The sequence below is a fragment of the Anomaloglossus baeobatrachus genome, chromosome 4, assembly GCF_048569485.1.
Source record: "Anomaloglossus baeobatrachus isolate aAnoBae1 chromosome 4, aAnoBae1.hap1, whole genome shotgun sequence".
NCBI classification, from domain to species: domain Eukaryota; kingdom Metazoa; phylum Chordata; class Amphibia; order Anura; family Aromobatidae; genus Anomaloglossus; species Anomaloglossus baeobatrachus.
Window position 1 is genome coordinate 530,853,556 of NC_134356.1, and position 24,692 is coordinate 530,878,247.

Consider the following 24,692-nt stretch of genomic DNA (forward strand, 5'->3'; position numbering starts at 1 on the left):
TAATGCAATCAATTTTGACATGACTTGCACCAAACTCAAAAAACTATCGATCAATTGACTTGCACCAAACTCAAAAAAACTATCAATCTATTGACTTGCACCAAACTAAAAAAAAATATTATTCCATTGACTTGCACCAAACAAAAAAAAGAAAACTATTGATCCATTGACTTGCACCAAACTAAAAAATCTATTGATCCATTGACTTGCACCAAACTCAAAAAACTATTGATCCATTGACTTGTACCAAACTCAAAAAACTATCGATCCATTGACTTGCACCAAACTAAAAAAATCTATTGATCCATTGACTTGCACCAAACTCAAAAAACTATCGATCCATTGATTTGCACCAAACTCAAAAAACTATTGATCCATTGACTTGCACCAAACTAAATAAAATCTATTGATCCATTGACTTGCACCAAACTCAAAAAACTATCTATCCATTGACTTGTACCAAACTCAAAAAACTTATCGATCCATTGACTTGCACCAAACTCAAAAAACTATTGAGCCATTGACTTACACCAAACTAAAAAAACTATCGATCCATTGACTTGCACCAAACTAAAAAAAAATATCGATACATTGACTTGCACCAAAGTAAAAAAGAAATATTGATCCATTGACTTGCACCAAACTCAAAAAAACTATTGATCCATTGACTTGTACCAAACTCCAAAAACCTATCTGATGCACCTGATATATATGTTACCAGCCTAAACATCATGAGTGATTATACCACACTAGTTTTTTTTGTACCACAAATACCAGTACAATGGTGGCTGTTAAGAAGTATGCCAAAATATTTTAAAATTGAGTCATATATAGAACTATTTTCCAATTTCTTGACAATTTTGCTTCTAGTTTGCCAACTGGACTTAATAAACTTATACAGAAAGGTTCATATAGTTTCTTTTGACTTGTCATCTTGCGACAGAAGACAATAAGAAGTTTCTCAAAATGTATTCCTACACAGGATAGAAAGTATCTAAAATTGAGTTCTTTATTTTTGGAGTTGCGGAAACACAATAATACAAAGTTGAATTAGAACCTCGTTCACATACGTCTCTATAATATGTATTTCAATCATATCAGAGAATAATGATATTAGGTATAAAGGCCACTTATGAAGGCATAAAGTAAATGTGTATGGTGGAAACGATATATACTTCTGACTCTATGGATGAATATGAGAGTGCATATTGCTGCTTATATAAAGATTTAAGCAGTCTTGCTTTGCAGTTGATGTGTGATTAACCTGAAATAACCACTTTTATCAGTCATGAGGGGGGTCACATCTTGCCAGCATCATTTGAATGGAATAGAAAAATCTAATTCCCTCATGTTTCTTACATTAAGATCCACAGACATCCACTGGGATTTTCTTTTTCAAGTCATTTCTTTCAAATAATTTTTGAGCATATATAATTTGGATCTCTGGGCTTTGTTTCCCCATAACCCTTTTTATTTTCCCATTTAACTGTTGAAATTGTTAGAATAACCGTTAAATTCACGTTTGTTTTGCCCCATTCAGTGTATGAGAAAATCTATAAAAATGTAATGCTATGCAAATCCCAAGACAGACGTATTATCCTTCCGCTGTAATAATTCATGTTATATCAAAATGGAACCTGAATGCATCATAAACAACATTTTATCTTTAACCTTTACAGGCTCCACAAGGACACATAAAGAATTAAAATTTCACTGCAAGCAGCCAATGAAGAGACTGGCCTAAAATTCAAAATGGCTTCCTGCATGTAGGTAAGACTTTTTGTGGATTCAAGCTTGTCTTTACGGCACATTACACTATAATCACTGATAGAGAAAAGGAAATAATGGTTGAAATCTTGGACTTTTGCAAAGCTACAGCTTTGTGTTGATGAATAGTGTGATATTTCTTTGTTGGGGTACTTTATTTTGGAATTGAAGGGTGAAAACATAACTCGATAAAGCTTTATTTAGATTGTTAGACCCAATGAGGACAGTGATCATGTCTATATACCGTAAGTGAGTAAAATGAAATAAACCCCCCCCAATGTATTAATCTAACCATCTAGACAATCACTGTGCCCTGAGACATGAATATATTATTTCATCTTTTAAATTTTATTTAAACACTCTAAGATACTTTTGGGTAATAATGAAAATCTTGTTATTTAGTTTTATGATACTCAATATATATTTTTAGTGTTAAAATAATTGTGAGCTATTTGGTTGAAGTAGAGCATGTGTCAATTTTTTTTTTGTTGTTTATTGAGCCACCGAGGGAAATCGCTTTGTGTTGTAATGGGAAGGCCATCCGTTCTAAATTAAATTCACAGCTATACAGTCGGTGCATTCTGCTATGCCACACACTATCCACAATGGAACAAACCCTTTTTCCCACACGGCTTGCCGAGCATGATAGTGATTTATAAGGAGCTTCATCGTCTGGCTAATGAGAAGCAGCAATTGGCCAAGTCTTCAGAAGCTGGCAAATGAATATGCATGGACCAAATCTGCATGTGTTAAGACTCATCTTAATAACAATTGCCTCAATTTGCATGTGGGGCGTTCCCACAATCAGTCCACACTTGGTCCTGGCAGTAATCAGAATTTCTTTGTTATATTTTTGACTGCTTTATATGTGCGTTTGAGGTTTTAACCTCTACCTTGCCATATCATATTGCAAGCTTCTCCGCTAATAATTGTAGAATTGCTTGAATATTAATTTTTTAAAGCCTATAAGACGGAGAGCCAAATTACAAGGTGATACACTTACCAAATAGGTATTCTATTTCTCCTTTCTAGAAAATAGATATATTTTTAAACATATTTCTGAGATGTTCACCGAGCTATAAATACATTCTGTCTCTATCTACAAGCTATGGTTTAATAATTTATAATATTTTTTTCGGGTGGTACAAATTGGCCTTTATTATGAACCTGGTTAATATACGTCCACAGCTTTTTGACAAATGTCCTTCATTTATTTCCGAGCATCTGACAATTGTGATATAAATGACATGCATAAAGATGAGTCATCTTCCTGCTGTTAGTTTGGGAAGGATCCTCTAAATTTCATTAATCATTTTCTGACTAGTCACGAAAATATTCAGACCAACATGTACACATTGCAGTAAATATAATGCTGTACGTTGGATTTCATTTAAAAGCATCTCTTATGAGATCCACTTAGTGAATCATATCTAATGTGTACAATATCCTCATCATAAACTCCTTCTTCTGCTGTTATGGCCTTCAGTTGTTTATGTATCCAAGCAGAGAACATGTAAAATGCTTGAACATTTACATACAAATATATATATATATATATATATATATATTGTTCCTTTTTCTCCTGCACAGTGAGATAATCAACATCTGCTGCCATCTGTGGAGTATTACCAACCTCTCCGACTGCCAAGCATAGGAGTCATGACAATCAAAGCCTCTTCATTTGAATATGCGTTTAAAAGCTTCTCTTTTCCAAGGAGTCTCCATTTATAAGAAAAAAAGGTCAAGAAGAAAGCAAATATTTTCACATGGACGGCACCGTCATCTTGCTTATGATTTCCCTATACATATTTACCGATGGAGGCCATTTTGATAGAATTCAGGAACAGTATAAGATGGCCGCGTTGGTGCAAGGTATGTTGTCTGTCCCCTGCCCTCCTCCCTTTCCTGCCCGTTGATCATTTTCTCATCGTGCTAATTAGCAGCGAAAGCGGGACAATAAATGAAGCTGGCATGACCCACTTTCGTCTGCCACCATCCTCCTCAAGCGGAAAATCTTCCCTTGATATTAATTGAATTAACATACTTTCTAATTCGCCATTCTTATGTGTGCAAGCGGCCTTCTCCCATTTTGCTTGCAATTTCTACTGGTAGGAATGGTTGCTGCTGTGAAATTCAGCAGCGAGGCTCTTTACTGTTTTAGTAATTCCATATATTTGTATTTTTAAAAATATTTTTAGACTTTTATTAATTTTCTTATGTTGTGAAAAAATTGACCTAAATTTTCAATGTGAAAGTCTTATATCGGAATTACGGTAAAAATAAAACATATATATATATATATATATATATATATATATATATATATATAATATAAATATGCAATAACAATTAACGTAGTACAATAATATAAATTAATTATAAAAATACATACCATATATACTTATATATTATATAAATATTACTGTATTCTAATTTTATATATTGTGACGGCTATTACACATCTGTACTTCATTTCCCAGCTCCCCATGGCACACAATGGTACAGATATTCTTTATGTAGCCACACCACAGGCCTTTCCAATCTAGCTTTGTTAATGCACTGCCTAAATAGTATCATTTATTTGTCTGGCTTGAAGTGTAGAGAATTAATGGAAAAGAGATTTTTAATTATTTGCGCATATTTAATGACGATATGTTTTTTAAGTTAAAGGTAATCTGGGTCACAAATGTACAAAACATATACGGTGGGGGAGATTCATGACCACTGTCTAACAGAAAATCTGTCTTGTCTCCTATAGCAACCAACCACAGTGTAGCTTTCATTTTTTTAGAGTGCTTTTGAAAAATGAAAGCTGTGCTTTGATTGGTTGCTATGGGTAACAAAGATTTTCTGTTGTATAAGTTTCCCCTAATCCCTCAAACTCCCACTCATGTAGTATTATTTTTTTGTTATTTTTTTCACAGCTGTTTTTGGGATCATTGCTGTTTTCATTTTATAAAAAAAACCTCCCCAGCATGCACTAAGCATAGTACTATTTTTGCTATTTTTTCTGTGAGTTTTTAGAAATGGAAGAAAAGCCAAAATTCCATTAAAGTGTTTGCCTTTCCTAGGCCCCCTTCACACGTCTGTGTTTCCAGTTCATGTGGTGTCCGTTTTCACACGTACTAGGGACACGTCCACATGCTTACTCATTAAAATAGGTGTTGCTTTTCACACCGCCGTGTTTTCACAAAGATCATAAGTTCATGTGATCCACACATGTGTCCTTGTAATGCACATGGAGACATTTCCTTTTGTAAGCGTCAGCATGGATGACAAGGACCAATATAAGCCTATGAGTCTGTGAAAATGAAGTACAGCACACAGATGATATCCGTGTGACATCCATGTGTTGTCCTTGTGACACACACCTGATTTAGTTGCATTCAAAGGATTGCTGATTTTTAAGTGTTAAAAATATGCTAAGATGATAGAACGATAGTTACATAATAGGTAGATAGATTTTACAGCAATTAACCAAATAAATAAATAACAGAAACAAAATAACGTAGGTTCCCCCTCATTTTTGATAACCAGCAAAGGTAAAGCAGACAACTATGGGCTGATATTATTAGGCTGGGAAGGTCCATAGTTATTGAGCCCCTTCCAGCCTAAAAATACCAGACTGCAGCCAACCCAGAAGTTGTGCATCACATTAGATGTGTCAATTCTAGCACTTTGCCTTGGCTCATTCCCTCATTTACCATTTTCTAAACCCCCCCCCCCAAAACTACAGCTCCGCTGTACTCCAGGAAATCCACCATAGTCCACCAAAACCCTTGAAGTCCAAAAAACTATATCTGAAATATAACACAAACATACATACATACATACATACATACAGAGAAATAAAACATGACCCTTACCCTTGTTTACCATTTTATTCAAAAGACATTTTTTCCAGCTGCTCCGACATAGTCCAGGGATGATTCCGATGACAATAGTTTATAGAGCATCGTTCTGACATGCCATAGAGGTAATGCCGGGTCATGCTGTGCTGTGTGAGACTCAGCGACTCTGAACAGTGATGATATCAGTAACGTCACTGCTCATCAGGGTCACCAGGTTACTATGTCACTCCAGGTCACGCTGCGCTGCTGATGAGCGATAATGTTACTGATGTCACCACTCTTCAAAGGTGGCAAGTCTCATGCAGGGCAGCATAAGCTAGAATTTCCTGTTATCAAAGTCTATGGAGTTTCAAAACGATGCTCCATAGACTTTGTTTGTTGGAATCTTCTTGCAGCTGGGATTTTTTTTTCTTTTGAATACAGTGGTGAACAAGGGTAAGTGTCTTCTATTTTTTCTTTGTGTTTGCATTTTGTTTTCAGATATCCTATTTTTGGACTAAGATGGATTCGATCGACTATGGCTGATTCCCTGAACTATGGCAAAGCTTTTTTTGTTAGTAAAATAGGAAAAGTTGGAAAGATTTGAGGAGGGTATATTGTATATTGAAATAAATTATTATTTCGTAGGTTTGTGTTCTTTTTTTTATTACAGGATTAGTAATGAAGTTGTCTGATAGACGCCTCTCCATTACTAGCACCAGGCCTTGATGCTGCCAACTGACACTACAGAGCTGACCTCAACCCCAATTGCCATTACCATTGCACCAGGGTAATCGGGAAGAGGCGAGGCGAATAGCCAGAATTAGCGCATCTAATGTAATGCTCCAATTCTGGGGTGGAAGCGGGATGTTATTTTGAGTTTGAAAAGGGCCCTGTAACCATGGACCTTCCCAGCCTGATAATATCAGCTCACAGCTGTCTGCTTTACCATTGCTGGCTATCAAAAATAGGGGGCCACCCTATAGAGGATGAATGCGGCCGCAGTTAAGTGTCCTATTTTCCGCTCCATTTTGTAACAGATATATAACTGTCCCATCAGGGAAACAAATTCTCCATTCTGCTGACTGGTGAGGGTCCTGTTAGTGGAACACCCACTAATCGGCAAGTTACCACCTATCCTTTGGGCATAATTAGATTTTACATCTTTGCACACAAGAGGTATTCATCCTTCATTGTGTTCACGTTCATTCATAAGGAAGGATGCAGGGCACATACAGTATGGGCTATGGAAAGAGCCAGAAACACAATACTGTATGTTCCAGTGTGCCAAAAGCAGAAGTTTAGATTCTTTCTATTGGACTTCATAAACCAAAACATCTTCCAAATATACATTATAAAATGAATTTTGGAGGAAAACAGTACTGCAAGTCTAACTATTTATTTTTTGTGTGCAGGTGAACAGAAATTAATGGAGAGCGCTACCAAAGGTCCATTGTATTGCATAACCAGACATAAGCTGAAAACATTCTGCTTCTGGAGAAGACAACCTTAGGTATATTCCTCCTTTATATTTTTTTTTTTTAATAAATATTATAGGAAATACTATATAGATTGTGTTCACATATGGTATTAAGACAGATAACAATTCATACAAGTTATATCATCTACTCAACTGTATGCACATAGTGGAATTAACTCTAAACACCTCTGCAGAATCTGTTTTCCATCTTTAGTAGATTTTGCAGGCCAGAATAGCACATACTATGTAGCAAAAATGTAACTTTTAAATTTGATAATTTCTGTACATACTAATGTACCTAGATGTATTGATGTGGTCACATGACGTTTTATCTGCATCACCAAATAAAGTCTTGCTGCTTCAGGATGGTTTCACTTGTCCGAAAAACATGGTCCATACGTTGGTTGGAGTAATCAGCCCAACTGCTTGATCTTAGTAAACTTGCTCAAACTTGCCTATGGAACCATTACCAGGAGGTTGGGCTAGATATTCTGATTTGAGCAAATATTGTGTTTCATTGGTATTTGAAACCACTAAATATAATGGTTGGGCACTACTGAATCAAAGAGGGAAATCCACTCAAATGTAGAAAAGAATTAACCATGGCACTACCTATGGGCATGTGAGACCAGCATTAGGAGAAAATCAGACAAAGCAGGGATGATACTGAGCAATCTGTACGTTTTGTGAAATCTATATACTGGGTTGAATTAGAGAAGCCATTGGATAGCAAATATACATTGGTTTCCTTTGTAAAGCCTGTTAATGCTATTTGTATATACTAGTTCTTTTCAATATGTAACTTGAGAATTAAAGGGTTTGTCCACTTCTTTTACATTTATGGCCTATCCTTAGGATAGGTCATGAATGTCTGATCGGGTGGGGTTTGACACCCTGCACCCTGCAAGTCAGCTGCTCTTAGTGCTGGCGATGGCAGCAGGAGGCAGAAAATGCTCAATTCCACTATCTGCCCTGACAACTGATAGTGACCGGTGTCGGGTACTGCACATCCGCCTTCCATTCAAATCACTAGGCGGATGTGCAGCACTCGACAGCAGCCACTATCAGAAGATAGAGCAGTTCCGGAACTGAGCATATTTGGCCGGGGATAGGTGATCGGCGGAGATGCTGGGTATCGGACCCGACCGATCAAATGTTCATGACTTATCCGAAGGATGACCCATCAATGTAAAAGTAGTGGACAACCTCTTTAAAGAGATTATGTTACTAAAACATCATAGACAATCTATGAGCCTCAGTGAACAGAATTTATAAAGAGCAGCTATCATCCTGGCTGGTCAATGTATTATATGCCCTGATTGGCTGACGTGTAATATTCCATTTTTTGCAGCTGCCAATATCTGGCTTGCTACCGCTTCCACCAACAATGGCAGGTAGTTGGGTTCTTTTTAAACCAGTCCTAAGGCTCAGCCATCAGCTGTTGCAATAATCTTTAAAGAGTTTTCATGATAATTAAAATTACAAAGGACCCAATTCACCATTGCATTTTTGCCAGTTTTTTTTGGCTTAAATAACTCTGTTAATGACTTTTTCATTTTTGACAAATTAATCAAATAATTTACACCTTTTTAAAGTTGTCTTTTATAGGTTTAGTTAATTTCCTAATTTTTAGTGATTCATCAAATGCGACACAAATTATTGTTTTGCACAAATGTACTGCAGTCTCTACCCCCACTGATTTTTTTTATGTCAGAAAGACAAAAATAAACATTATTTTGAAAAATTTGTCACAAAAAAAAGAAACAAATATCCCAATACAAAAAAGTAAAGAAAGTTATAAATAAATGCAAATGATGATTTGGGGGCAAGGTGCTTGGAAAAACAAGGAACTTTGCAATTTACCTTTTATTAAAAATCCTCACCTCTCCTAAGAATGTACAATTTTTGCCATAGCACTTGCAAGGACTACTGTGATGCTGGCTATATCACTGGAGCCAGTCAGCTTCAGTGGTCCTGCAATCCTCATATGTGGAAGAAGCAATGTGTGGGATAGCCATTCTGCTGATCTTCTGGTCTAAACTGTCAATCATCAGCGGAGCATCTCTCCCTTCTTTCCCTCCTTCAACACTAAAGGCTGCTTTACACACAGCGACACCTGCTTTTGTAACCCGATTAGTGTACACTTAAAAACACACCCAGGAAAAAAAAAGTTTATTTGAATAAAGACTCCCCCACACACCCTCATTCACCAATTTATTAATTTAAAAAATACTTGAAGTTCCGACAATATCCAATTGGAAAATAAAGACTCCTATACACTCCCTCGTTCACCAATTTCTTAATTGAAAAGAAATTCTCAAAGTTCAGCTGTAATCCAATGTTGTAATGTCCCACGATGACCATCAAATCCTATGGATCTTCATTCTGATAACATTCTGAGAATTAGGGGTACTTTACACTCTGCTACATCGCTAGCGATTGCTAGCGATGTCGAGCGCGATAGCTCCCGCCCCCGTCGCTCGTGCAACATTTGGTGCTCACTGCCGTAGCAAACATTATCGCTACGGCAGCGTCACACGCACATACCTGGTCAGCGACGTCGCTGTGACCGCCGAACAATACCTCCCTCAAGGGGGAGGTGCGTTCAGCGTCATAGCGACGTCACTGTGGCGTCACTAAGCGGCCGGCCAATAGAAGTGGAGGGGTGGAGATGAGCGGGACGTAACATCCCGCCCACCTCCTTCCTTCCGCATTGCCGGTGGACGCAGGTAAGGAGATGTTCGTCGCTCCCGCGGTTTCACACGTAGCGATGTGTGATGCCGCAGGAACGACGAACAACATCGTACCCGGTGGCAGCAGTGATATTAAGGAAATGAACGTCGTGTCAACGATCACCGTTTTGGAACGATTTTGCGATCGTTGATCGTCACTCATTAGTGTTACACGCTGTGATGTTGCTACCGGCGCCGGATGTGCGTCACTAATGATGTGAACCTGACGGTATATCGGTAGCGATGTCGCAGCATGTAAAGTACCCCTTAGGCTCCATAGGTCATTCCGGGTCAGAGGCAGGTATGAAATTTATGAGCTTGAAAAGTCTGCTGCTCACCAGGAGTGACCAATGGAGCTTCGTTCTCAGACTGAAGTGCCATAGGACTCGATGGGCATCGTGGCAACATGCCATTACTTCGAGGATTTCTTTTAAATTAAAAAAATTGGTGAACGAGGGAGTGTGATGGAGTCTTTATTCAAATAAACTTTTTTTTTTTTTCTGTGTGTCTTTTCTAACTATACACTTATCGGGTTAGTAATGGGGGTTTTTGATAGCTGTCTCTCCATTACAAACCCTGGGCTTGATGCCAGCTGTCAATTCATAGCTGATATCAACCCCAAAAGTATTATCATGATTGCCACCACACCAGGGCAATCTGGAAGAGTCGGAAAAAGCACCAGAATTGGCACATCTAATGGAGGCACCACTTCTGGGGCTGCTGCAAGTTGCTATTTTTAGGTTGGGAAGGGCCAAATAATCATGGGCCTTCCCAGCCTGATAATATCAGCCTCCACGTGTCTGCTTTGTCTAGGCTGGTTATCAAAAATAAGAGGGACCCCATGTCATTTTTTTTAATTAGAAGTAAAATAAACAGCATGGGATTCCTTCTGTTTTTGATAGTCAGCAAAAGTAAAGCAGACAGCTGATGGCAGCAGCCCTCAGAAACTCCAAACTCAGACACAATTTTTTTTTGTAAAAGTTCATATTTGAGTTCGAGCTTTACCCTTTGTTTGCTCATCCCTACAGGGGAGCAGTGTGCTCCAGTACTTCAATCATGGGTAGAGATGAGCACACCCGAGTTTCGGTGTTTGGTGTTCATACCAAACACAGACTTTACAAAAAAAATAGAGTTTGGGTTTGGAGTTTGAGTGCTTAACGTATGCAGACCACTCACGTGAGCATCGCTGTTCTTGGGTGCACTCGAGGCTCAGCCCAGTGTGAGCCGCTTTTAGTGTTTGAATGGCTCGCACTGGGGATAACAACTGCATGATCCGATGTAGTGTGCACCAAAAAGAACAATGGAAAAACCCCCTCCACCTGCCCTCGGAAGTGATCTGATTATGGCTGGCTGCATGTGGACAGCGACCCGAACTGCCTAATTAATGGCTTCAATTGGGATTCAGGTCCAGTCCGGGTCCCAAACTGAACTTTATCTAAAGTCCGGCTGCACCCGCCGAACCGAACTTCCATGGGTCCGCTCATCTCTTATGAGAATAACCCCTTAACTACAAAATGGTTGTCTTTTCGAGTTGATAAAGTCCAAATGATATAGTATGAGAAAGCGCTACGTATAATGTTATTCAACATACTTGACCCACGTGTACAGGGTGTAATAACTTCCCTACATGTGTAATAAAATACTAATTTTCATTGCTTTCCTATAGTCAGGAAGATTTTATATTTTGCCAATAGAAATATGCGGGTGAACATACATTATATTGATCATATATTTCCAAAACTGCACTAAATAAAATGTTCTATATAATATATTGTATAACAAGACACATATAGAGGGTTTATTCATATTGCATATTACATAGAATTCCGTTCCTTTTGTGCAGATGCCATCAAAGCAAGGCTTGTGTGTGGAATATGTCTGCATTTCTGTATACAAGTAGACGGCTTGGAGATTTCAGTAAATAAACCCTGAATAGAGTCTGCTTTGCTGACAGAGATGCCTGGACCCCATTCAGTTGCTATCTGATTCGGTGGCACACATATTGTTTAAGCTTTTCTGCAAAGTAGATTTGTGATTGAGCTGCTGCCATAATGATTAGACCGGATTCATTTTGTATCTGCACTCCATAGAATAACCTCCACCCAGAGTCTTCATCATGCTTCTCTTGGTTATCAGACAGACCATCCCCCTTTTATTCAAGGTCCCTGACTCTGCTTCTTGCTCTTTTATAATAAAACCTGTAGTGAGATATATTTTACACCAAACTAGTCATAGGTGATGTGTGAGTGATGCCAGTAGGGGCTTCTCCTCTGTGAATTCAAACTAATTGGGTTGTAATTTTTTAAATATAAATATGGTAAATAACAAATACTTAAAACACACTCATTTAGTAACTCACTTTTTTAGACACTATAAAAAAAAAAATCAGAAATGAATGATAAATACTGTAAACTTTAAGTATAGAAAAGACTGTCTCCTATTGAGAACTAGAGAACAGTAAGGGCGGCTTTGCACGTTGCAACATCGCACGTGTGATGTTGGTGGGGTCAAATCAAAAGTGACGCACATCCGGCATCACTTTCGTCATCGTTGTGTGTAAATCCTAGATGATACGATTAACGAGCGCAAAAGCGTCGTTATCGTATCATTGGCGTAGGCTCCGACTTTTTCAAAATTACTCTGCCGCGACAGGTGCAATGTAGTTCCTCGTTCCTGCGGCAGCACACATTGCTGTGTATGAAGCCGCAGGAGCGAGGAACATCACCTTACATTGCCGCCAGCGGCTATACGGAAGGAAGAAGGTGGGCGGGATGTTTACATCCTGCTCATCTCCGCCCCTCAGCTTTGATTGGCCGCCTGCCGTGTGACGTCGCTCTGACGTTGTACGACCCGCCCCCTTAGGAAGGAGGCGGGACGCCGGCCAGAGCGACGTTGCAGGACAGGTGAGTGCATGTGAAGCTGGCATAGCGATAATGTTCGCTACGCCAGGAATCACAAGATATCGCTGCTGCGACGGGGGCGGGGACTATCGCGTGCGACATCGCAGCATCGGCTTGCAATGTCGCAACGTGCAAAGCCCGCCTATGTGGAATGTAGCAAATTTACCACGTAAAAAAAAATGTAGCTACAAAAATCACACAATTATTCACTTTTTTTCCTTTTAAATAAGTATTGTTTAATTTAAAGTCCTATTTAAAAAAATAAAAATAAAAAAAATGATTGGCAGGTTTGACCTAAGCATGGTCTATATACCTTTTGCTTTGCTTAAAGGGGTGGTCTGTCACCTATATTGTATTTTCTATCTATCCTTAGTCCCCTACCGACTTTTGTAATTATCTTTATTTTATAATTCCCCATACTTCTCCTTGTCTATCTAATTCCTGAAGGTGTTTTTTTTTACTGCACTTCCTGTGACATTTAGTTTGAGAGGATTCTCAAATGTGACATCACAGGAGGCTGGAGCTGCAGTCACTACCCACAGAGTCCATAGCCCGTCCTGGAAGAGGTTGTCACCAGGGGGCGGTGCTACACTTACTTACTAGTTTTTTTGCATCGTCCCCCTCTGACGATGTCCTGGATCCTGGGTGATAGGTGATGAACACTGTAGCAAAGGTTAGTACATGCTGATATGGCACTCCTCTCCCTGCCACCACTTTCGCTCCTTGTGTGAAAGAGGTCAGCTGTGGGCGGTGGTATATGCAGTGAGTGGAGCCAGTACTACCCCACAGCCTCTTGCACCACCCTCAAATGAAGCATCATCAGGGGGTGGTGCTGGTCATTCACTGCTTCTAGCACCAGCCTCAAATGAATTGCCATAAGGGCAGATTCTAGAAGTGAGTGACACCAGCACTGCCCCCTGATGACGCTTCATTTGAGGGTGCTGCTAGAGGCTGTGGGGTGGTGCTGATGTCACTCACTTCATTTAGCACAGCCCCTGCCAATATTTTTTACATAAGCAATGGCGACGGAGAGAGAAGCAGCATGCTGGTGCTCCTCTTACCTCGGCCACAGTGTCCATCATCCATCATCAAGGACATCTTCAGAGGATGTAGAAAGCAATCACAGCCATGCCCCTTGGAAACATCCTGTTCTAGGAGGGGCAATGGATGCTGTGGGGAGTGACTGCAGCTCCAGCCTCCTGCGACATCACGTTTGAGACTCCTCTCAAATGAAACAGAAGTGCAGTAAAAAACACCTTTAGGGATTAGATAGATAGGAAAAAGTGTAGGGAATTGCATAATAAAGATAAATACAAAAGTGGTTAGGGGGCAAGGAGAGATGAGTTGGAAAATACATATTAGGTGTTGGACCAACCCCATAAAGGTGTTTGTAGAAACTAAATGATTTTTAATCCTAAATGTCTGTCTATTTATTGTAATAATCAAATTTATTTAAATTACTTTTCAAATATATACTACAGTTCAAAAGTTTGGACTCACCCAGACAATTTTGTCTTTTCCATGAAAAATTATACTTTTATTTTTCAAATGAGCTGCATAATGAATAGAAAATATAGTCCAGACATTGACGAGGTTAGAAATAATGATTTTTGCAGGAAATAATAATTTTCTACTTCAAACTTTGCTTTCATCACAGAATGCTCGCTTTGCAGCAATTCCAGCTTTGCAGAGCTTTGGCATTCTAGCTGTTAATTTGCGGAGGTAATCTGGAGATATTTTCCGCCTTCCACAAGTTGGATTGGCTTGATGGGCACTTTTTGTGTACCATATGGTCAAGCTGCTCCCACAACAGCTCAATAGGGTTGAGATCTGGTGACTGGGCTGGCTCCTCCATTACAGATAGAATACCAGCTGCCTACTTCTTCCTTAAATAGTTCATGCATAATTTGGAGGTGTGCTTTGGGTCATTATCCTGTTGTAGGATGAAATTGGCTCCAATCAAGCGCTGTCCACAGGGTATGGCGTAACAAATTGGAGTGATAGCCTTCCTTATTCAAAATCCCTTTTACCTTGTACAAATCTCCCACTTAACCAGCACCAAAGCAACCCCAGACCATCACAATACCTCCACCATGCTTGACAGATGGCGTTAGACACTCTTCCAGCATCTTTTCAGTTGTTCTGCATCTCACAAATGTTCTGTGTGATCCAAACACCTCAAAATTCGATTCTTCTGTCCAGAACACTTTTTTCCAATCTTCTTCTGTCCAATGTCTGTGTTCTTTTGCCCATATTAATCTTTTCCTTTTATTAGCCAGTCTCAGATATGGCTTTTTCTTTGCCACTCTGCCCAGAAGGCCAGCATACCAGAGTCGCCTTTTCACTGTAGACGTTGACACTGGCATTTTGCAGGTACTATTTAATGAAGCTGCCAGTTGATAACCTGTGAGGCGTCGATTTCTCAAACTAGAGACTCTACTTGTCTTGTTGCTCAGTTGTGCAACAGGGCCTCTCACTTCCCTTTCTACTTTGGTTAGAGCCTGTTTGTGCTCTCCTCTGAAGGGAGTAGTACACACCGTTGTAGGAAATCTTCAGTTTCTCGGCAATTTCTCACATGGAATATCCTTCATTTCTAAGAACAAGAATAGACTGTCAAGTTTCACATGAAAGTTCTTTTTTTCTGGCCATTTTGAGAGTTTAATGGAATCAACAAATGTAATGCTCCATATTCTCTCAACTAGCTCAAAGGTAGGTCAGTTTTACAGCTTCTCTAATCAGTAAAATTGTTTTCAGCTGTGCTAACATACTTACACAAGGGTTTTCTAAACATCCATTAGCCTTCTAACACAGCAAACACAATGTACCATTAAAACACTGGAGTGGTGGTTGTTGGAAATGGGCCTCTATACACCTATATAGATTGCATTAAAAACCAGACGTTTCCAGCTATAATAGTCATTTCCCACATTAACAATGTATAGAGTGTATTTCTGTTTAATTTAATGTTAGCTTCATTGAAAAAAAAAATGTGCTTTTCTTTCAAAAATAAGGAAATATCTAAGTGACACTAAACCTTTGAACTGTAGTGTATTTTAATTGGGAATATCCAGAGGATGCAGGGAAACTCAAATGGGATGTCATCAGGGAGCAGAGGGCACCCGGAAAAGAAGTGTAATCTGGTTCAGGGCCTGGGCTACTGTTAGTTGTCAATATTAAGTTGGTTGTCAGTTCTGACGTATGCTCAGTATGAGCTCTCTTCTCACTGTCTGATATTCTTTTTCAATGCACAGTGACAGTGTGCTTCCTCGCCGGCTTTAATGAAAAGTGACAATCTGACAAGAGAGCGCACTATCATTGTGAATGGAAAGGTGAGAATGCAAAAAACAGAGACGAGTCCCTCCCCAAAACAAACGTCATTTTCGAGGGAGGGACAGGTCTCTGCTCTCCCTGCTTGCTGCATTCTCTCCTTACAATGTGCATTTACAGTGCGCTCTCTTACCAGATCGTCACTTCTCATTAGAGTTATCCGGGGAGTGCACTGTCACTGTGCACTGAAATGGAATATCCCACAGAGATAAGGGAGCTCATACTGAGCATACATTGGAAATGACAACTGACACATGCTCAGTAGAACAGGGACTAACCCAGCTCCTGAAACGGACATCACTGTCAGGGTGATGACATCCCTTTTGACTATCCCAGCATGCACTGAGGATTCTCAAATAGAAATGTCATCAAAATGAAGATAGGTAACACAAAAATTAAATAAAGCAGTTAAATAGATTAAAGAAGGGAATATGAATTTTAACTAAAAAAAAAATATTAGACAGGTAATTCGATTATTACATTAAATATACAGACATTTAGGAATAAAATGAATGTTATTTTCAGAAACACCTCTTTAAACTCTTTCAGTGACATTCCACTTTTATCACACCAAAAGCACCAGTTTTGTGTGGTCTAGGTGACCTTAACAGAGGTAGATGCATCAATATATAGAAAAAGATTGTTACAGGGAAGGTGTAAAGGGTACTTTACATGCTGCGACATCGCTAGCATTTGCTGGCGATGTCGAGCGTGATAGCACCCGCCCCCGTCGTACGGCCGATATGTGGTGATCGCTGCCATAGCGAACATTATCGCTACGACAGCGTCACACACACATACCTGCTCTGCGATGTCGCTGTGACCGGCGAACCGCCTCCTTTCTAAGGGGGTGGTTCGTTCAGCGTCACAGCGACGTCACAGCAGCGTCACTGAACCGCCGCCCAATAGAAAAGGAGGGGAGGAGATGAGCGGCCGGAACATGCCGCCGACCTCCTTCCTTCCTCCTTTTCCGGTGGACGGAGGTAAGGTGATGGTTGTCGCTCCTGCGATGTCACACACAGCGATGTGTGGTGCCGCAGAGGCGACGAAACACATTGCTACTGAGCAAAAAATGATATTTTGTTTTAGAACGACCTCTACATGACCACCGATTTTTCCCTCTTTTGCGATCGTTTACGGTTGCTCAGAAGAGTCACACCAACGTGACAACGACGATATCTCCTTAGCGATATCGCAGCGTGTAAAGCACCCTTAGTCATTAGGAAAGCACAATCTCACCCAACCTGGTCATTAGAATTGATTAATGCATTTGATAAATATGTTTATGTAAAATTATTTTTTATGTTGAACATGTTTTTTTATCTTTTTTTTCCTTAAAATTTTACATATTACTAACCATATTAAGAAAGTTTCTGAACTCTTGCAGTTTTTACTCTCACCGCTAAACCTCATACTAAATATTTTCAGTACTTTTATCATTATCCTAAGCAATAACCAGTAGATACTTAATTGATATACAAACAATATATACAGAAACACGTTAAGTAGAACTCCAATGATTTTTATTTAATTCACCCTGTCACTAGTCGCCCAATACATATAATTCTGGTAGTAGTGCCTCATTTTGTTGTTTTTTTGTATCTCATGGCTTCCTTCTCTTCAGTTACATTATGTGATCTCATGGTGACCCCAGTCAATTACACAACTTTATATTCTCTGAAAGGGGTCGTCATCTCAGTCACGAGGATTGCTTTTATGATGAAGTCCATGGACTGCACCACTGAAGGTTTTTACTGGATTGGAGACAAAAACTCTAATCCCAGTTACATATGATGACTAGACAGCTCTTATCACACAGTTATAAGGTAGAAAATGGCAGTTCAGCCTCCTTGATTATTATATATTAGCTTATTTATGGGAATATATAGGGAAGGATAATAATAGCGGGCAAAATGGTTGTGGCTCTAGACTCCGATTTGATGCTGTCCTGATGAATCATGGGATTTATGACAGATGAATGAAATGTAGGGTGAAATCTGAGAATTAAGTTAGAGTCTGAAGAGCAGCGAAAATGAGACTGAATTACAGAAAAGGAAGTACAACATGAATGCGAGAATTGCTGCTTGTGATAGACAATCAATTGGGGGGTTGTAATGACAAAAAAATAAATTTCACAGGAATGCTTTGTTAATAATTTTTGCCTCTTCTAGTATAATTAATGGTATATCATTTGGAAATGCATTAAAGGGAATTTGTCAGGTGCCCTCTGCCCTCCAATCCAGCAGCATTAAAACCTGTATGCCCAAATTCCCTCCCTAACCAGCCCTGTATAACGCTATTCACTAATATTAATGTTTAAAAAAAGGCTTCTAGCCCTTGCTTTCCCTATAATAATTAGGGCCGTGACTAGTTGCAGGAGCATTAGTTCCCCAGACTAGTCGGCCCTCTTTCCGTGTTATCTCGCCCCTGTGGGTATGATAACACAATTTCCATCTCGCGCATGCGTGCAGCTCATTTCAACCTGCAGTGCACATATGAAGCCAGGTGTACGCTTACCGGCTTTATTAGGCGCGCTGCGCTTGACTGTAAATTCAAAGGTTCGTATGCAAGCCATTTCTGATTTTCTGATCATGTGCAGTGGCCCTAATGAAGCTGGGAAGCTTCCACCCTGCTTCTGAGGTGCACTGACGCGGCCGATATGAGCAGCGTGTATGCTTGAGATTTCTAGGAGCTGGCGGTGACGCCAGCTTGTTGAAACCATGTTATCAAGCCCTCAGAGGTGTGATAACACAGAAGAGGATCAACTAGTTGGGGGAATTAACGCCCCTGTGACTAGTTGCATTGCTGCCACTAGGAATTTCAGGGCTCCTGACTGGCATAATTTTTGGGCCTCCTTGAGACTCCACCCCAGCTCCGCCTCCGTCCATGCTCTGCCTCCACACCTCACACACAAGCCAATAAATGAAGCGTGAAGGGGACCCCCTTCTGTTGGAGCCCCGGACTAGAGTCCTGTTTGTCCCCCCCTGGTGGCGGCCCTGTTAGTTGAGAAAAATGAGTTTTATTAGTCATTGTTTAAACATTAATATTAGTGAATAGCATTAAAACAGGGGTTAGGAAGGGAATTTGTGCATACAGGTATCAATGCTGCTGGGTTGGATAGCATAGAAGACTTGATAGGTTCCCTTTAATAGAATATTGGTGGGTGTCTGCCACAATAATGCCCACTAATCCTAAAAGAAAGTGGCAGCTTGATCCTTCTGTTGTCCCTGCTTGTTGGGCCGCACAGTTAATCAATGAAATGGGCCTACCATGTTGTTTCTAGGAAAAGATAATACATGCAGCTAAGCATAGATATAGTGGTACAGTTCTTTCCCAATGCTACGAAATGTAGATTTAGGGATTGGCGCAAGTGACAGTGGTCAAACCCTCACTGATAAGACATATGCTAGGGAAAGAGCCTTCTAAAGACTTGATATACTGAACTGCAAGTTGTAAGGCCATGCTTCAATTACTAGAAATTATTATTATATATACTGTATAATGTTAGGAAGATTTAAAATGATCTATTCTTAATACAAAGTTTCTATTTTTCTACAATATATAAAATGTATAGAGAACAAATATATTCTTCAATTACATTCTAGTGTTAGGATTCAATATGGTATTTTTATGAACACACATCTTCCCATAAATAAGCCGTGCAGTTCTGCAGACATGTTGCATTTGATGACCAATCCCCCATAACCATTCCCATAAGAGTCTTCTATTTGATGAAGTCACACTAGATGACAGCATCAACACCAGAATAAAGTGTCTGCACCTCTTCTCCTCAGACTTGTAAGTCCAGTGGGAGCACAGTGATGGGCGCGTGTGCTACCCTCGCACATCACATTGAGGTGCGCTATGCGAGGTGTTGTCAGTACGTCTCACTACACCTATTTTCCATGGCTTAGCATTGATTTCTTGCTTTGATCTAACTGTGTAAAATATATGCCAACCTTCCATTTCCAGCTGGAAAATATGTGGATATTTGAGGCATTGCTTTTACTTTCTAATGGATGTTTTCACTTATGGCTTAATGTAAAATATAGTGATGAAAAGTGTCCTTGAGGTGCATCAAGGCCATACCCATTTGGGACCTTGAATAAGTATAGGTAAATGCAAATATGCTTGTAAGACTTAAAGGGATTTTAGTATGATAATAAATTAATTCTATAAACTTTTCAAATGCACTTGATTTTCAAAAATGCATCATTTCTGCAGGTTTACCAGTGTAGACTGATCACTTCTCTACTTATTACTGCTAATCAGGGCCGGCGTCAACACCCAGCATACCCGGGGCCCTGGAGAGTCGGGGGGGCCCACTCGGCCTTGTCGGTTCTGCTGTCCCCAGGCCGGGCCCACTCGCCTTCAGTTCTGCTGCCCCCGGGGCGAGTTCCGGGGACTGCAGTCCTCATCAGGAAACTGAGGCTGCCGTCCTTTTAAGGCGCGCAGACCACAGTGTTCGCTGCGTCCTCCTGGTTGAACTTTATCTGTGGGCGGAGCCAGGGCCGGCGTCAACACCCGGCCCTTCCCCAGGCAAATGCCCGGTCCCTGGAGAGTCGGGGGGGCCCACTTGGCCTCATCAGTTCTGCTGCCCCCGGGCCGGGCCCACTCGACTTCAGTTCTGCTGCCCTCGGGCCGAGTTCCGGGGACCGCAGTCCTCGTCAGGAAACTGTGGCTGCCGTCCTTTTAAGGCACGCAGACCACAGCGTTCGCTGCGTCCTCCTGATTGAACTTCATCTGTGGTCAGTCCCACAGATGAAGGAGGTGCAGTGCCATCCAGCGACCCCCAGCACAGTGCTTCTCTCCATTGCTGTGTGGGCCCCATCTCCATGACCGAGCGGTATGTGCTATACCCCTCCCACCGAGATGTATGCCCTGACCCCCCCAAAGCCGCGTGTGTGGGCCCCGCAGAGCCGCGTGTGTGGGCCCCGCAGAGCCGCGTATGTGGGCCCAGCAGAGCCGCATGTGTGGGCCCTCAAGATCCACGTGTGTGGGCCCCCAAGAGCCACGTGTGTGTGTCTGTCTGTATGTATGTACAGAGCAGTGTGTGTGTCTGTCTGTCTGTATGTATGCAGCAGAGCAGTACGTGTCTATATGTATGTATGCAGCAGAGCAGTGTGTGTGTCTGTATGTATGTATGTATGTGTATCCAGCAGAGCAGTATTTGTCTGTCTGTATGTATACAACAGAGCAGTGTGTGTATGTATGTATGTATAAATGCATGCAGCAGAGCTGTGTGTATGTATGTATGCTTGCAGCAGAGCTGTGTGTGTATGTATGTATGCATGCAGCAGAGCTGTGTGTGTCTGTCTGTATGCATGAAGCAGAGCCGTGTGTGTCTGTATGCATGCAGCAGAGCTATGTGTGTCTGTATGCATGCAGCAGAGCTGTGTGTTTGTATGCATGCAGTAGAGCTGTGTGTGTCTGTCTGTATGCATGCAGTAAAGCTGTGTGTGTCTGTATGCATGCAGCATAGCTGTGTGTGTCTGTATGCATGCATGCAGCAGCAGAGCTGTGTGTGTCTGTATGCATGCATGTAGCAGAGCTGTGTGTGTCTGTCTGTATGTATGCAGCAGAACTGTGTGTCTGTCTGTATGTATGCAGCAGAGCTATGTGTGTCTGTCTGTACGTATGCAGCAGAGATGTGTGTGTCTGTCTGTATGCATGCAGCAGAGCAATGTGTGTATGTATGTATGTATGCATGCAGCAGAGCTGTGTGTCTCTGTCTGTATACATGCAGTAGAGCTGTGTGTGTCTGTCTATATGTATCAAGGAGAGCTGTGTGTGTCTGTCTGTATGCAGCTGTGTGTGTCTGTATGTATGCAACAGAGCTGTGTGTCTGTCTGTATGCAGCTGGGTGTGTCTATATGTATCCAGCAGAGCTGTGTGTGTCTGTCTGTATTCAGCAGAGCTGTGTGTGTCTGTCTGTATGCAGCAGAGCTATGTGTGTCTGTCTGTATCCAGCAGAGCTGTGTGTCTGTATGTATGCAGCAGAGCTGTGTGTGTCTGCATGTATGCAGCAGAGCTGTGTGTGTCTGTATGTATGCAGTAGAGCTGTGTGTGTCTGTCTTTATGCATGTATGATGTGTATCTATGTATGTCAGTGTATATGACTGCATAGATTTGTCTGTTTATATGTATTTTTGTGAGTTTGTCTTTAAATATGTATATGTATGTGTGTGTCTGCATGTGGATGGAGCCCACTGGGACTCTTCTGCCCGGGGTCCACAAAAACCTGGAGCCGGCCCTGCTGCTAATGATGTAGTTCGCCCAGTAGCAGGTTTCATCCGCCATGGTCTAGCATGTGGAGATGTTTTCTGTAGTAAATGGGTCATGTGTGTGGAGACTGGGGAGAACACTTAGTGAACCTGTCAGGTGCAACATGCAACCAGAACCATGAGCAGTTCTGGGTGTATATTGCTAATCCCTGCCTAACTGTCCCAGGATCTAGTAGCACATGTAAAGAGATCTTTAGAAAAAGTATTTCTAAAGATCCTTTATGATATGTTAATGAACACAGGGACTAGTCGCAAGGGCGTTAGTTCCCCGACTAGTTGGCCCTCTTAACATATCACCACACCCACAGCGATGAGCTAAATGCTATTCAATGCCCATTGCCCAGCGTCATCGGTAGTGATGCGCCTACCTATGTCCATTGCACCGCCTCATAAGCTGGGTTTAGGGTTAGTGCGCAAAATCAGAAGTCACCGCACTTCCGGTCATGCACACTATGAAGCCGGGTGTATACGTCCGACTTCGGAGAGGTCTAGTGCGCATGACCGGAAGTGCCCGGACTTCTGATCATGTGTACTGACCCTAAACCCGGCATCTGAGGCAGTAACAAAGAACACAGGTACACTTGTTACTGTCGATGATGCTGGGCATGGAATAGCATGTTAGTACACCTCTGTGGGCATGCTAACATGTTAAGAGGGCGGACTAATCGGGGGAATTAACACCCTTGCGACTATTCCCTGCGCTCATTAGCATATCATAAAGGATCTTTAAAAATACTTTTTCTAAAGATCTCTTTATGTATGCTACTAGATCCTGGGACAGTAAAGCAGGGATTAGACATATGCACCCAGAACTGCTCGTGGTTCTGGGTGCATATTGCACCTGACAGGTTCCCTTTAACCCATTTGAGACCCAAATTAGTCAATTCATATGAGAGCCACAGAGAGTTGTTATATGCAGCTGTCTGCTTGCACTAGTGCCGAGAATGCATACATAACCCATTTGCTACAGATAACATAGGCGTATGCTCAACCAAAGGAGGAGAGACCTTCTACTGGACAAACTACCGTATAATGTTAGCAGCAATAAAAAGACAAACAGACTACATAGGTAAGCAAACAATGAAAAAATGATGCTTTTTTTTTTACATCAACTGCATTTGAAAAGTTTATTTTTCCCCCAAACTCTTTTACAAAGAATGGATGTATTATCATGGTGAAATCCCTGTAATAATTGAGAATACAAAGTATAACTGTAGGAAATAGAAATAAATCATACCAAATTATTCTGTACCTCTATACTTTTAAAGGTGAAAAATAGTCAGACTGGCTGGACATAACATATAAATAATAGCCAGTATGTGTTCCCATAACTAGCTCTGTGAATTTTACAGATATCGGGGGAGAGAGGGATCCAGCTGGGATGCCAACTGTCCAGAAATTACAGCAGTCTGTAAAAATTTGGCACTTTTTTGACCCCGTGTGTAAAAAAATAGTTGTTTTTTTAAACTGTAGTGATTATTTAGACTTCAATTGTCATTTTACAGATCACAGAGAATGCAGCTTCATACCATAGTAATGGACTACAGACATGTATCACTTTTAAGTAGAGATGAGCGGTGTTCAAATCGAACTATTTGCCAATCTTAAGTTCAACCTGTTTTTGGCGATGTTCGAGTTGTTCGACGAACGCGAACACTTAGCTTCAAGTTTGACAGTTCGAGGTTATGTTTGATAACGGTTCGATCACCAAAAGGTAACTGGCTTTTCACAGTAATACTGTCATTCAATGTTAATACAGTGGAACCTTGATTAACGAGAACAATCCGTTCTGGGAGTGTGCTTGTTAACCAAGTTACTCGTTTAGCAAAGCAAGATTTCCCTTAGGAAATCATTGCAATGCAGACAATTCGTTCCACAACTTGTTAAATGTCCCATCCTGGTCCCCTATTGTGCCATTCCACACATGCACAAACACACACAAACATACACAAACATACACATACACGCACACACACATATGCTCACCTTACCTTCCGTTCCATAACTGGGACTTGCAGTTCGCCGGTACAAGATGTGTATCGGGTAACCATAGCGACCGATGCCAGAACTTCCGCTGCCAGAGCGCTGAAGTCAAAGGCAGGAACCGCTGGCCTCTGATTGGCCAGCGCACTGCCTTTGAGTAGCGTCTGACAGAGGGAGGAAGTTCCGTCATCGGTCGCTATTGTTACCCGATACACATCCTGTAGCAGCTAACTACGTGTATCGGGTAACCATAGCGATGAGGGAGGAACTTCCTCCCTCTGTCAGATGCTACTCAAAGGCAGCACGCTGGCCAATCAGAGGCAAGCGGGACCTGCCTTTTACGTCAGCGCTCTGTCAGCGGAAGTTCCGGCATCGGTTGCGATGTTTAC

At 41.1% G+C, this 24,692-nt stretch overlaps 1 long non-coding RNA gene across 1 annotated transcript in view; it reads left to right on the plus strand.

Moving 5' to 3' along the window:
• Window positions 1-24,692, plus strand: part of LOC142301790 (uncharacterized) — a 76,942-nt gene that overhangs the window by 7,483 nt on the left and 44,767 nt on the right. The window contains exons 3-5 of the long non-coding RNA XR_012752881.1: window positions 1,680-1,770; window positions 3,358-3,639; window positions 7,013-7,110. This is a non-coding gene — a long non-coding RNA (uncharacterized LOC142301790). The remainder of the gene's footprint in view (window positions 1-1,679; window positions 1,771-3,357; window positions 3,640-7,012; window positions 7,111-24,692) is intronic.